General features: G+C 50.6%; 1 protein-coding gene across 5 annotated transcripts in view; it reads right to left on the bottom strand.

The window, feature by feature from the left end:
• Positions 1-12,296, bottom strand: part of DENND2A (DENN domain containing 2A) — a 130,136-nt gene extending 117,840 nt beyond the window's left edge. For 2 of the 5 annotated variants that reach the window (XM_030932781.1, XM_010359807.2), the window contains exon 1: positions 12,012-12,291. The gene's annotated coding sequence lies outside the window, so the exon portion shown is untranslated. Of the gene's footprint in view, positions 1-12,011 lie in introns of all 5 variants that reach the window. The other 3 variants (XM_030932784.1, XM_030932782.1, XM_030932783.1) reach the window with 2 other exon arrangements.
• Between the last annotated feature and the right edge of the window lie 286 nt (positions 12,297-12,582).

Here is a 12,582-nt window from a genome sequence, read left to right as displayed (position 1 = left end):
GGAGGAATACTTTTGAACTAAGGGGGCAAATGTTATGAAACAAATATAAACTGGAGAAATTCGGAGGAGGGCAATGAAAGGGGAGCCAGGGACTGCTTCAAAGAGGTAGCGCCTGGTGGCCAAGAAAGACTCCATTGGATTCCGAGAGTTGGGGAAGGGAAAGTGCTCCTGAGGAGGCCAGCGCATGGAGTAAAGAACAAGGCAAAGCCTGCCCAGCATGAAGACCGCTTGCTAGGACGGGAGCCTGGGACTCATGCGGGAGCCAGGGAGAAGACAGATCCGGCAGCAGGCTAGACGTTGGGATGTTTCGAAATAAGAGGAGTGAAGGTTTGCTAAGCCAGGGAAATAAGGAGGCCACAGAATGTAATGAAAATATGTTCTCTTTTGGACACATTAAGGTGAGAGTGGTATATTCAAAAGGCAGTGAGAGGTAATGAGCTAACGGTCTGTATAAAGCACAACTCAGAGGTCCAGTTTGGGAGGGAGCGATGAAACTGAGCATGATGAGCTGAGGGAGACAGTGAAGAAGGACAAGGGAGTGAGCAAGTGAGGCACGGGTTGCTCTTATGGTGCTCTTGTTACTTCACTCTCTATACGGTGTCTTTTATGTTTCTTTCTTTTTTTTTTTTGAGATGGAGTCTCATTCTGTCAGCCAGACTGGAGTTCAGTGGTGCCATATCAGCTTACTGCAACCTCCCCCTCCTGGGTTCAAGCAATTCTCCTGCCTTAGCCTCCCGAGTAGCTGGGATTACAGGTGCCTGTCATCATGCTTGACTAATTTTTGTATTTTTAGTGGAGACAGGGTTTCACCATGTTGGCCAGGCTGGTCTCGAACTCCTGACCTCAAGTGAGCCACTGTGCCAGGTTTGTTTTTTTTTTTTTTTTTTTTTTTTTAAGACAGGGTCTCGGCCGGGCGCGGTGGCTCAAGCCTGTAATCCCAACACTTTGGGAGGCCGAGACGGGCGGATCACGAGGTCAGGAGATCAAAACCATCCTGGCTAACACAGTGAAACCCCGTCTCTACTAAAAAGTACAAAAAACTAGCCGGACGAGGTGGTGGGCACCTGTAGCCCCAGCTACTCGGGAGGCTGAGGCAGGAGAATGGTGTGAACCCGGGAGGCGGAGTTTGCAGTGAGCCGAGATCTGGCCACTGCACTCCAGCCTGGGTGACAGAGCGAGACTCCGCCTCAAAAAAATAAAAAAATAAAAAAAAAGACAGGGTCTCGCTGTCACCTTGGCTGGAGTGCAGTGGCACCATCACAGCTCACTGCAGCCTCTACCTCTTGTGCTCAAGTGATCCTCCCACCTCAGCCTCCTGAGTGGCTGGGACCACAGGCATGTACCACCATGCCTGGCTAATTTTTGTATTTTTCTTAAAGACAGGGTTTCACCATGTTGCCCAGGCTCTTCGTATGTTTCTTTACCTGGGCCTTCCAACTAGACAGGGAGTTCTAATGGCAGAACACACACACCGGCTTCTTTTTATTCCCTACAATGCCTAACCGAGATTTTGGTCTACTGTGAGTGTTGCATAAATACCTGTTGAATAAGAACAGGAGGAATCAGTGACGATCTCTTTTTTGAAAGACAATTAAAACAACCAAAACAGTATGGTTTCTACACTGAGGAGGCAATATTATTCAAAATACCTAACAGGATGGGCTGACACCTAAAATCCCAGCACTTTGGGAGGCCAAGGCGGGCTGATCATTTGAGGTCAGGAGTTTGAGACCAAACTGACTAACATGGTAAAAGCCCATTTCTACCAAAAAAAAATAATAATAATACAAAAAATTAGCCAGGAATGGTGGCACACACCTGTAATCTCAGCTACTCGGGAGGCTGAGGCAGGAGAAACACTTGAACCTGGGAGGTGGAGGTTACAGTGAGCCAAGATCATGCCACTGCTCTCCAGCCTGGGCAACAGAGTGAGACTCTGTCTCAAAAAAAAGGAAAAAAAAAAACACACACACAGCAAAATTATAACAAAGGTGTGCAGGAGCCCAACAAGCTATGGCCTTACTGTTAACCCTTTAATGGCCAGCTCTTGGCAGGGGGAGAGTTAATGGTCCTGGGAGTGTGGGACACTTTATTTACCAACCAGAATAGAAGCATTTCAGTATTTTGACAAGTGGCGCGGATACATCACTGCACACATTTTACATTCACCTTGGGTTTCAAGAAGGAAGGGTCAGGGGTGTGTCAAGTGCATTAGTGAGATAAAGAAGCATGAGAACAGGGCACTGGCCACAGATGAACCATTAGTAACCTGAGATGTGGTTTCAGCAGATGGTTAGGAATAGAAGCCAGATTTCGGGGGTGTGGGGAAGGAACATGTGGATCTGCCTCATGGGACTCCTGCATTTGTTCTGCTTTTTTCTTGCTCCCAAAAGGAGCATTCTCTTTCTCGCTTTCTCCTGACAAACTGGCAGTCTGAATCTCGGGGTTGGGTGTGTACCCAGAAGCAGCCTCTTAGCCCCCTTACCCATCTCTCTCAGTTCCATACCAGACCAGGAATCTTGGCTGTCCTATGTTCACGGGAAGGAGGAGCCTGGAATAAGAGGCTCTCCTGGCTCTCTGCGGTGCTAGAATCTTCAAGTCTGGTTGCTTTGAGAGGGATTAAGAAACTCTCTCTTTGACATTTTTCCACCCCATTAGATACATCAGTCAGTGGGAGGGTAAACAGAGGGCACTGGTCCCCTTCTGATATCCTGGAAGGTTGTGTATGTTTGTTGATCGTCACAAATACAGATGATGAAATAGAGCAGATGACAGATGACAGTCACCACAAGATGCCAGGGAGTTGTATTTGAGGTTGGATGACCACACACTTCATGACAAATCTGAACAAATCTCATCTGCAGCTCAGAGCATTAAGTAGAAAATCCCTCTGAGACTCCAGGGTGCTGGAGAAGTTGCCCTGGCTGAAGATCTCAGAGCATGAGGCAAGCTGGTTTGGGAAGTTCCTTTCCATCTTCGTGGTCACCACCCCGACCAAATCTGTGGCTGAGAGACTAGTCTCACTCCAAGCTTGGGGGGCGCAAGTTCTATGTCTTAGGCTGTCCCATTATTTCTATCTAGTAACCAAACCAGAGCATATGGCTTCTCCCCCAACCAACTTCACCCTAGACCACGACGGGTCAGTCTGAATTGTGATTTGCTGTGTGATCCCTTACAAATGCCTCTGCTTGGTCATCTGGGGAGGTTTAGCCTGTATTTCCCAGGCACGTGAAATGCCCATATAAAATTATAGAAGTGTCCTGTTTTAACGCTTTAAAGTTTGATGGAAGAAGATAGGCAGTTATTATTTTTCTATGGTGAGCTGGAAGAGGCAGTGAAAATAGGATCTGTCTCCTCTGATTCACTGAATGGGAGCAAGAAGGAAGTTCATATGCAACCTTGGACTACCCACCTGGCCTCCTCCCCTTCCCTAAACTCAAGCCTCAACTCTAGATGTGGATAAGAAAGGTGATGGGAGATAGAGGGGTGGTACCAAATCACCTCTGGCTGGGTCAACACACCTGTCCCAGCAAGGAGAATGAATGAGCATATCCAACTCTCAGCCTTTACCAGAGTGGCCACAAGGTGCAGTTTGCAGGGACCAGTCCAGGTTAAGCCTATTGTACATCAATTAACAACTTATTTTTAGTGTTTTTTTTTTTTTTTTTTGAGGAATTTAGCTCTTGTGACCCAGGCTGGAGTGCAGTGATGCAATTTTGGCTCACTGCAACCTCTGCTTCCCAGGTTCAAGTGATTCTCCTGCCTCGGCCTCCTGAGTAGCTGGGACTACAGGCGCCCGCCTCCACACCTGGCTAATTTTTGTATTTTTAGTAGAGACGGGGTTTCATTGGCCTGGCTGATCTCCAACTCCTGACCTCAACTGATCCGGCCTGCCTCAGCCTCCTAAAGTGCTGGGATTGCAGGCATGAGCCACCACGCCCGGCCATTTTTTTTTTCTTCTTTTTTTAGACAGTCTCTGTCTTTTGCCCAGGCTGGACTGCAACCTCCACTTTCTGGGTTTAAGTGATTCTCCTGCCTCAGCCTCCCGAGTAGCTGGGATTATAGATGCGTGCCATCACACCCAGCTAAATTTTTTTTTTTTTGAGACAGAGTCTCACACTGTCGCCCAAGCTGGAGTGCAGTGGTGCAATCTCGGCTCACAGCAAGCTCCGTCTCCCAGGTTCACACCACTCTCCTGTCTCAGCCTGTCAAGTAGCTGGGACTACAGGAGCCCACCACCACGCCTGGCTAATTTTTTGTATTTTTAGTAGAGATGGGGTTTCACCGTGTCAGTCAGGATGGTCTTGATCTGCTGACCTTGTGATCCGCCTGCCTCAGCTTCCCAAAGTGCTGGGATTACAGGCATGAGCCACCACGCCCAGCCCTAATTTTTGAATTTTTATAGAGATGGGGTTTGGCCAGGCTGGTCTCAAACGCCCGACCTCAAGTGATCCACCCGCCTCGGCCTCCCAAAGTGCTAGAATTACAGGTGTGAGCCACTGCGCCTGGCCTAATGCTCTCTTTTTACTTTCTCTACTGTCCCACTTTGTGTATATGGTTACCCTATCTTTTACCTACCATGAACTTGCAGAGAATTTAGTGCTGAATCAAATTTGACCATTATTGCATCTTTTCTTCTGAGAAGTGGGGGAGTGTAAGGGAGAGAAAGAGAGGCCCTTGAAATTGCTTTGCTGGGTTGGCTGTGTTGTGTCACTCGGTCCACCCATCCTAGGTTTCAACCTACACAACATGTGGAATCGTAGTGATGTGCCATCAAGGTTATGGAAACATGAAACCAATAGCAAGAGACAAAATTGGGACAACATAGAAGACAATCTATAAAGATTTTTTTGAGACTTCTGTCGCCCAGGCTGGAGTGCAGTGGCATGATCTTGACCCACTGCAATCTCTGCCCGCCAGGCTCAAATGATCCTCCCACTTCAGCCTCCAAGCTCAGCTACTACCAACAATGCTGCCACAAATACTCTACAGCCCTTGTTCCAATATTTTTCTAAGATAAATTCCTAAAAGTGGAATTGCGAGATTCAAATAGATTTCTTTTTTTTTCTTTTTTCTTTCTTTTTTTTTTTTTTTGAGACAGAATCTCGCACTGCTGCCCAGGCTGGAGTGCAGTGGTGTGATCTCGGCTCGCTGCAAGCTCCACCTCCTGGGCTCACGCCATTCTCCTGCCTCAGCCTCCCAAGTAGCTGGGACTACAGGCGCCCGCCACCATGCCCCGCTAATTTTTTGTATTTTTGGTAGAGACGGGGTTTCACTGTGTTAGCCAGGATGGTCTCAATCTCTTGACTTTGTTATCCACCCGCCTTGGCCTCCCAAAGTGCTGGGATTACAGGCGTGAGCCACTGCGCCTGGCCTAAAATATATTTCAAAGCCACATACTTATTGAATCTATTTGTGCCAAGTGATGGTTATTTTGAAAATGAGATTCTAATACTCTCTTCTAAAACAATAATAAGATATAGTACCTGTCTGTTCCTTAACCCAATTGTACCCACACTGGTTTTGCCCTGAATATTTTATGAATTTCTATTTAAGTTAATATGAATATTAAAATTCATACTGTGGCATATGCATAGAGGCAATGTATTATATTTTGAGTTTTGTTAACTTTTAAAAGAAAACATATTAAAATTAGAAATTTAAAATTTTTGGCCAGGCGTGGTGGCTCACGCCTGTAATTCCAACACTTTGGGAGGTCGAGGCCAGCAGATCACTTGAGGTCAGGAGTTCCAAACTAGCCTGGCGAACATGGTGAAACCCCCTCTCTACTAAAAAATACAAAAACTAGCCAAGCAAGGTGGTGGGCGCCTGTAGTCCCAGCTACTTGGGAGGCTGAGGCAGGAGAATTACTTGAACCTGGGAGGCAGAGGTTGCTGAGCTGAGATCATGCCACTGCACTCCAGTGCAGCTACTTGGGAGGCTGAGGCAGAAGAATTGCTTGAACCCAGGAGCTGGAGGTTGCAGTGAGCCAAGATCACGGCACTGAACTCCAGCCTGTGTGACAGAGCAAGACTGCGTCTCAAAAAAAAAAAAAAAAAAAAATTTTGGCCAAGTGCAGTGGCTCATGCCTGTAGTTCCAGCACTTTGGAAGGCCAAGGCAGGTGGATTGCTTAAGTCCAGGAGTTTGAGAACAGCCTGGGCAACATGGGGAAACTCTGTCTCTACTAAAAATACGAAAATTAGCTAGGTACGGTGGTGTGCACCTATAGTCCCAGGTACTCAAGAGGCTGAGGCAGCAGGATCACTTGAGCCTGGGAGGTGGAAGCTGCAGTAAGCCATCATTACATCACTGCACTCTAGCCTGGGTAACAGAGCAAGACCCTGTCTAAAAATAAATAAATAAATAAATAAAAATAAATAAATAAACAAACATTTTATGACCAATATAACTTTCATATATTACATACAAGTAATATAATATTACATATAAGTAAGTTTATAAGTAAACCTACAATTTTTAAGTGTACTTTTTTAGAAGACAAAACAACAAAAGGAAATGCATTTGGCACTCTGCTTGAAGTGGTCTGACAAGCCCTTCAGATAAGATCCGCAGTGTGTGGAAGGCCTGGGGATCCTGGGAGGAGGGGTCACAGCCAAGGTCACGGCTCCCTGTACTGGCCCCACTCTCCAGCCAATGATCCCTGCTTTCATTTCCTTCTGAAGGGATGCCTATGACCTCCTGGTTCCCTACCACTGAGGGAAGCTAACCTCTTCCCTAAGCTTGCTGCAAGGGTGACTCACCCCTTCCTTCCCCAAGACCAGGGGAAAAAACGATCACTAGGTTTCCCATATTTCAGCCAGTTGGAAGAGTGGGTCTCGGGCTTATCTGTTCTTTAGCCCCTCTGAACTGCAAGCCAGGGATGAACGTGCCAAAGAGAAGCTGAAGCTAGAGTGGCAATGCTAGGCCCAGCTGGCAAACAGCTTAACTTCTAGGCAAACAGAGGGCTGACGGAATAAACTTTTGCCCACGTCAGACACTGATTTTAAGGCCAGGGCAAAGGAGAGTCTGACTCTGGTTTCCCAGCATGTCGCTGTCTTTTGCATATGAAAAGTAGAGAACTTAACTCATCGCTTGCCCTAGTTCCAGGAAGTGCTTGCCTCCTATCACTAAAGGGGGCAGCAGGACCTGGCACTCTTCCCCCTGAGTAACCAGCACAGGGAATTTCAAGAGAGTCTGGGGTACAAGTGGAGGCCATCTGGTTCAGGTGGCAGAAGAAGGGTCTATGCCTGGACACACGAGGCTGACAGCCAGTGCCCAGAGCCAGGCTCCTAGGGTAACAAGCAACAATGCGTGTAGGCAGAGAGGCAGTGATGAGGACAGTGAGAGTCATGGCCCGAAGGGGGCTACACAATGAACCCGTGGAAAACCAGTCTCACTAAAATCTCTCCAAGAAAGAGCAATTCAGGGCAGCTCCAGGGAAGCAACTCCTAACCCCCAGTCTTCAGCAAGGTGACTGCCAGAAGGAACAGAGGAGGGCTGGTAAAGGTAGACCTTGGGGGAGAAGCAGCGAGACCAGGAGTCCAGGAGACTGTGCGGAACGCCAGGAACAAGCAAGGCCAGACTTGTCCACTTTTGAGGACCTGCGAGGCATCCCATGTGCCCCACCCAGGATCTTCTGGAATGAGTTTCTATGCCTCCCTGTGATGGGCTCTCTATAAGTGAGTGTTAGAACAGCCAGTCTCAACCTCAGCTGTACCATAAAATCATCTGGGGATCTTAAAAAAATACTGATGCTGCCGGGCGCGGTGGCTCAAGCCTGTAATCCCAGCACTTTGGGAGGCCGAGACGGGCGGATCACGAGGTCAGGAGATCGAGACCATCCTGGCTAACACGGTGAAACCCTGTCTCTACTTAAAAATACAAAAAACTAGCCGGGCGAGGTGGCGGGCGCCTGTAGTCCCAGCTACTCGGGAGGCTGAGGCAGGAGAATGGCGTAAACCCGGGAGGCAGAGCTTGCAGTGAGCTGAGATCTGGCCACTGCACTCCAGCCTGGGTGGCAGAGCAAGACTCCGTCTCAAAAAAAAAAAAAAAAAAATACTGATGCCAGGGCCTACTCTCAGAGATTTTAATTGACCTAAGTATCAGTCGTTTTTAAATCTGCCTCCCCAGCCTTTTTTTTTTTTTTTTTTTTTGGACACAGGCCCTCACTGTCGCCTAAGCTGGAGTGAAGTGGCACAATCATGCTCACTGCAGCCTCAACCTCCCTGGGCTCAAGTGATCCTCCCGCCTCAGTCTCCCGAGTAGCTGGGACTACAGGTGTGTGCCACCGTGTGTAGTTAATTTATTTTATTTATTTATTTTTGAGATGGAGTCTTGCTTTGTCACCCAGGCTGGAATGTAGTGATGCAATCTTGGCTCACGCAACCTCCGCCTCCTGGATTCAAGCGATTCTCCTGCCTCAGCCTCCCAAGTAGCTGGGATTACAGGCATGCGCCACCACATCTGGCTAATTTTTGTATTTTTAGTAGAGATGGGGTTGGCCAGGCTGGTCTCAAACTCCTGATCTCAAGTGATCTGCCTGCCTCAGCCTCCCAAAGTGTTGGGATTACAGGCGTGGGCCACTGTGCCTGGCCAATTTCTTTTATTTTTTATAGAGATGGGCTCTTGCCATGTTGCTCAGGCTGGTCTCAAACTCTCCTCCCCAGCATTTAAATGTATATTCTAATGCACAACCCAAGATTTAAAATGTTAAGAAATTTAATTGGAGGGGTAGAATCCCACCCCTACTGAATGTTAATTTAAGACAGCTATAGTTGGCAAGAAATAGTTTAAAGTTTAGAGGGTATATTAGCAATGTATGGACATAGATTCTGCAGGTTATCTGCCTTCTGCAGAAACCAAAGAGAAGATCCTGGCCAGGAAATCTGTGCCTGAGTCTGCAGGACCTCCCAGTTCTCAGCTCCCACTCCTGGTTTCTCTAGAACTTCCTTATGTTGTAGCAAACAAGATTTCCACCCTCCTGGGCCTCTCTGGTCTCCTGAAGAGGATCTCTGGTCTCCTGAGTCCCACCCTTTTCCTACCCCTTTAGAGGCAGGATCTACATCAAGTCTGGAGGCAGAAGGACCAGGACCGCCCTGGGAAGTGGACTTGCCCATATGAATGGAATCCTACAATGCTGTGTGCAGTCTCCCTGCCTGTTTCCCCGGGGGTCAGGATTCCTGGATGCTGGCCCTTCCAACACGCTATGCCCTATCTGTCCCCTTCTGCAGACCAGAGTCTCAGCCCACCCCTCTTTGGGCTATTCTATGATGAGCCTCCTTCCCTTCATGGTTGAGCACCCCAGACGCCTTGCTCTCTACATTCATGGAGATGGGTGTCAGCTCTTCCCACACTTGAGGTACCACTGTGTCCTCTGTATAGGATTCCCCTGGCCCCATACCCTGAGATGACACCCAGTCCTCACAGAAGTGCAGTTCACTCCCCTAGACATAACAGGATGGCAGAGGAAGGCAGTAATGGGGAGTTTTATCTTCCCATCTTTTGTAACACCAGCAACGAGGATTTTTTTTTTCTACGTCACTCTTCAGTCTTTACATAAAGTTCCACATGATAAATTCCCAGCTGAGTTCAATTCCAGGAAAAGTTTTGTTCTGAGAATTAATTTGTATGGTTTCTGTTGTCCAAAATCCCAAACTATGCAACCCAGTGTATTTTTGTTTGTCCCTAAGCTGCCAGAAAACTTACAGCCAAATGCGTTATCCAAGTGTTGTAATCTGCTAAATGCAGGCCACTCCGAAGGTCCACATTCCTTTTGCTTTGCTTTGTTTTCTCCCGAGCATTTCTGTACATACTTGCTTTTAGTCTAAGTTATCACACTCTGCCCAAACCAGTGATCAGGTCCTGCTTCTTGATCCTGGCATCCTTTCAGCTTCTCCTGCTCCTCAGTAATTCTGGCCTGGGTGTTGCAAAAAGTCTTGGTCTCTTCCTCCTCCTTCAGGCCTCCCCAACCAACAACCAGAAGGAGCGCATCACTCTTGCTTCAGTGCATACTCCTGCCTCCTTCTGGCGGATCCTTCCTTCCCTGTGCCTCTGCCCTGACAGCCCCCGCCTCACCTCTCCCCAGCACGCACTCACATGCTGCAACCTGCAGCCACACTGAATTCCCCTCACTGGCCTCTCCTAGACCCTCTTGGTGACTTTGCACATTCTGTTCTTTCAGCCTGAAACAACCTTCCCTGCTGTTTCCTTGGTGAGGCAGTTTTTAGGGCTTAGCCCAAGCATCACCTAATCTGTGGGGCTTCCCTGCAGCAGCTCCTCTCTGGGCTGCCCTAGCTCTACACCATGCAACCCTCACAGCCAGGCTGGGCCAGGACTGGTTTTACTTTTTTGTTTGACTACCCAGCTAGGATGGTGTTCCTGGAAGGAAGGGGGACGTCTCATTCCTCGCTGTGCCACTGATGTCTAGCATGCATGCCTAGCAACACAGAGCTGTTTAAGGGGATGAATAGAATACTTGACACACGATTTTATTAATCTTCCAGAATGAAAGGACTGGAGGCCAGGCACAATGGCTCATGCCTGTAATCCCAGCACTTTGAGAGGCCGAGGCGGGCAGATCACCTGGGGTCAGGAGTTCGAGACCACCCTGGCCAACATGGTGAAACCCCATCTCTACTAAAAATACAAAAATTAGCTGGACGTGGTGGTGGGCGCCTGTAATCCCAGCTACTCAAGAAGCTGAGACAGGAGAATTGCTTGAACCCAGGGGGCGGAGGTTGCAGCGGGCTGAGACCGGGCCACTGCACTCCAGCCTGGGTGACAGAGCAAGACTCTGACTCAAAAAAATAAAAATAAAAAACAAACAAAAGGACTGGAGGCCAGCCTCCCGCCAGCCTTTTCATTACCAGGCCTCAGAAACCATCTCTGACACACACACACACTCACTCACACACACTTCCTCTCGGAGCTCTTCTCCCTCCCACACTGCCCACCCAAAGACTTTCTACTCCACTCTTTTGGTATCTGATATTTGATGATGTAAGGAGAAGGGATTTCTTTCTCTTCTTTTATGTGGTAACCGCAGAGGGTGTAAGAGTTTACTAATAAGATTACTGTAGCACGCCTATTACAACTCTGTTACCCCCAGCCCATTACTGTCCGATGTCATTTGGAACCTTGGGGAAGTCACATTCCTGAATCGCATCTGAACAGCAGCTGGAAGTCAGCACCAGCTGGTTAAGGCAGGGTCACTGCACTTCCCTTGCCCAATTTACGCCCCTGGAGAGCCCTGACCAGCTTCCTACTTCCTGTCCCAGGCCCCCCATAACAAGATTCCACGGCTGAGATCTGGCTCTGCTCCGTGGTCTCACCCAGCTCTCTGTGACCCTCCTAATACGACTGTGTCCAGACTTCCCCTGGGCTCCATCTGCTCCCAACTCCACCCTTGGGGACAAAGTGGAAGAAGTAAGACCATTCAATCATCTTTACCTTCTTGCTTTCCCAAGACTGCAAATGCTGACCGCTGTGAGGGGGGCCCAGCTGCTCAGCCGCCTCGATGCCCTGCGCTTGCACGCGCACGCACACACACACACTCGCACACACACACAGACACACAAGCGCGCACACACATACTCGCGCACACACACACACAGACCTGCGCGCACACAGACAAGCGCGCGCACACACACTCACACAGACACAAACACGCGCGGACACACGCGCACACACTCACACTCGCACTCGCGCCCCGAGGGACCCAGCACAACGCAGGGCGGGGGTCTGCAGGCTTTCTGCAGGTCCCCGAGGCGCGCGGGACGGCGGCGTCCGGGCTCAGCCCTGGGAGTCAGCCAGAGCCCGGGAGGGACGCCTGGATCGCGCTCTGCACAAGTCCCGGGACCAGGCGGGAACTCAGACTCCCGTCTGCAGAGCCACTTCCCCCGTCAGGGCTCGGGTCGCGCGAGCCGTTTCCTCCCTCCCCCGCGCGTCCCCTCCTCCGTCCCCTTTCCCTCCCCAGCTCGACCCTGCACCCCGTGACCCGGCCCGGCCCTACCTTCCCGCGGGCGGCGGCTCCGCGGGCTCTGGGGCGCATCTGGGGGGCTCCGAGGCGGGCCAGGACGGCTGGCGGCACGGCTCGGGGGCGGGCGGCGGCGGGGGCCGGGGAGGCCATGGCTCTCCGCCCTCCGCCCCTTTGTCCGCCGAGCCTCCCCCGGCCGCCCGCAAGCCCCTGGGGGTCCCCGCCGCGCGCGCTCCCGTGGGGTCCCCGCCGCCCCCGGCCCCAGCGGCTCGCTTCCCTCCGCCGGCCCAGCGCAGGCTCGCCCGCGGCCCCTGCCTTCTCTTCCCGCGGCTCCGCGACGATCTGCGCGACGCGCGCCCCCTCCTCCCGACCCATCCCGCCCAGCCCAGTGAGCTAATCCGCAGCTGGCGGGCGCCCGGCCGGTTGCCACGGCAACCCCTCTCCCAGGGCCCGGCCCCGCGCGGAGCAGCGGTAAACAGGACCTTCTGCCGGACTCGCCCCCTCGCCTCTGGGGTGGGGGAGAGGTGGCTTAACCCTTCCTGGGAGCACGCCCGCCGCGCGCCGGCTCTCTTCCTCCCAGGCCCGGGCGGATTCGCTAGGTGCTCCC

Source organism: Rhinopithecus roxellana, chromosome 6 (genome assembly GCF_007565055.1).
Source record: "Rhinopithecus roxellana isolate Shanxi Qingling chromosome 6, ASM756505v1, whole genome shotgun sequence".
Classification (NCBI taxonomy): Eukaryota; Metazoa; Chordata; class Mammalia; order Primates; family Cercopithecidae; genus Rhinopithecus; species Rhinopithecus roxellana.
The sequence above is the reverse complement of the archived record's forward strand: the minus strand, read 5'-3'. Positions and strand labels throughout refer to the sequence as shown.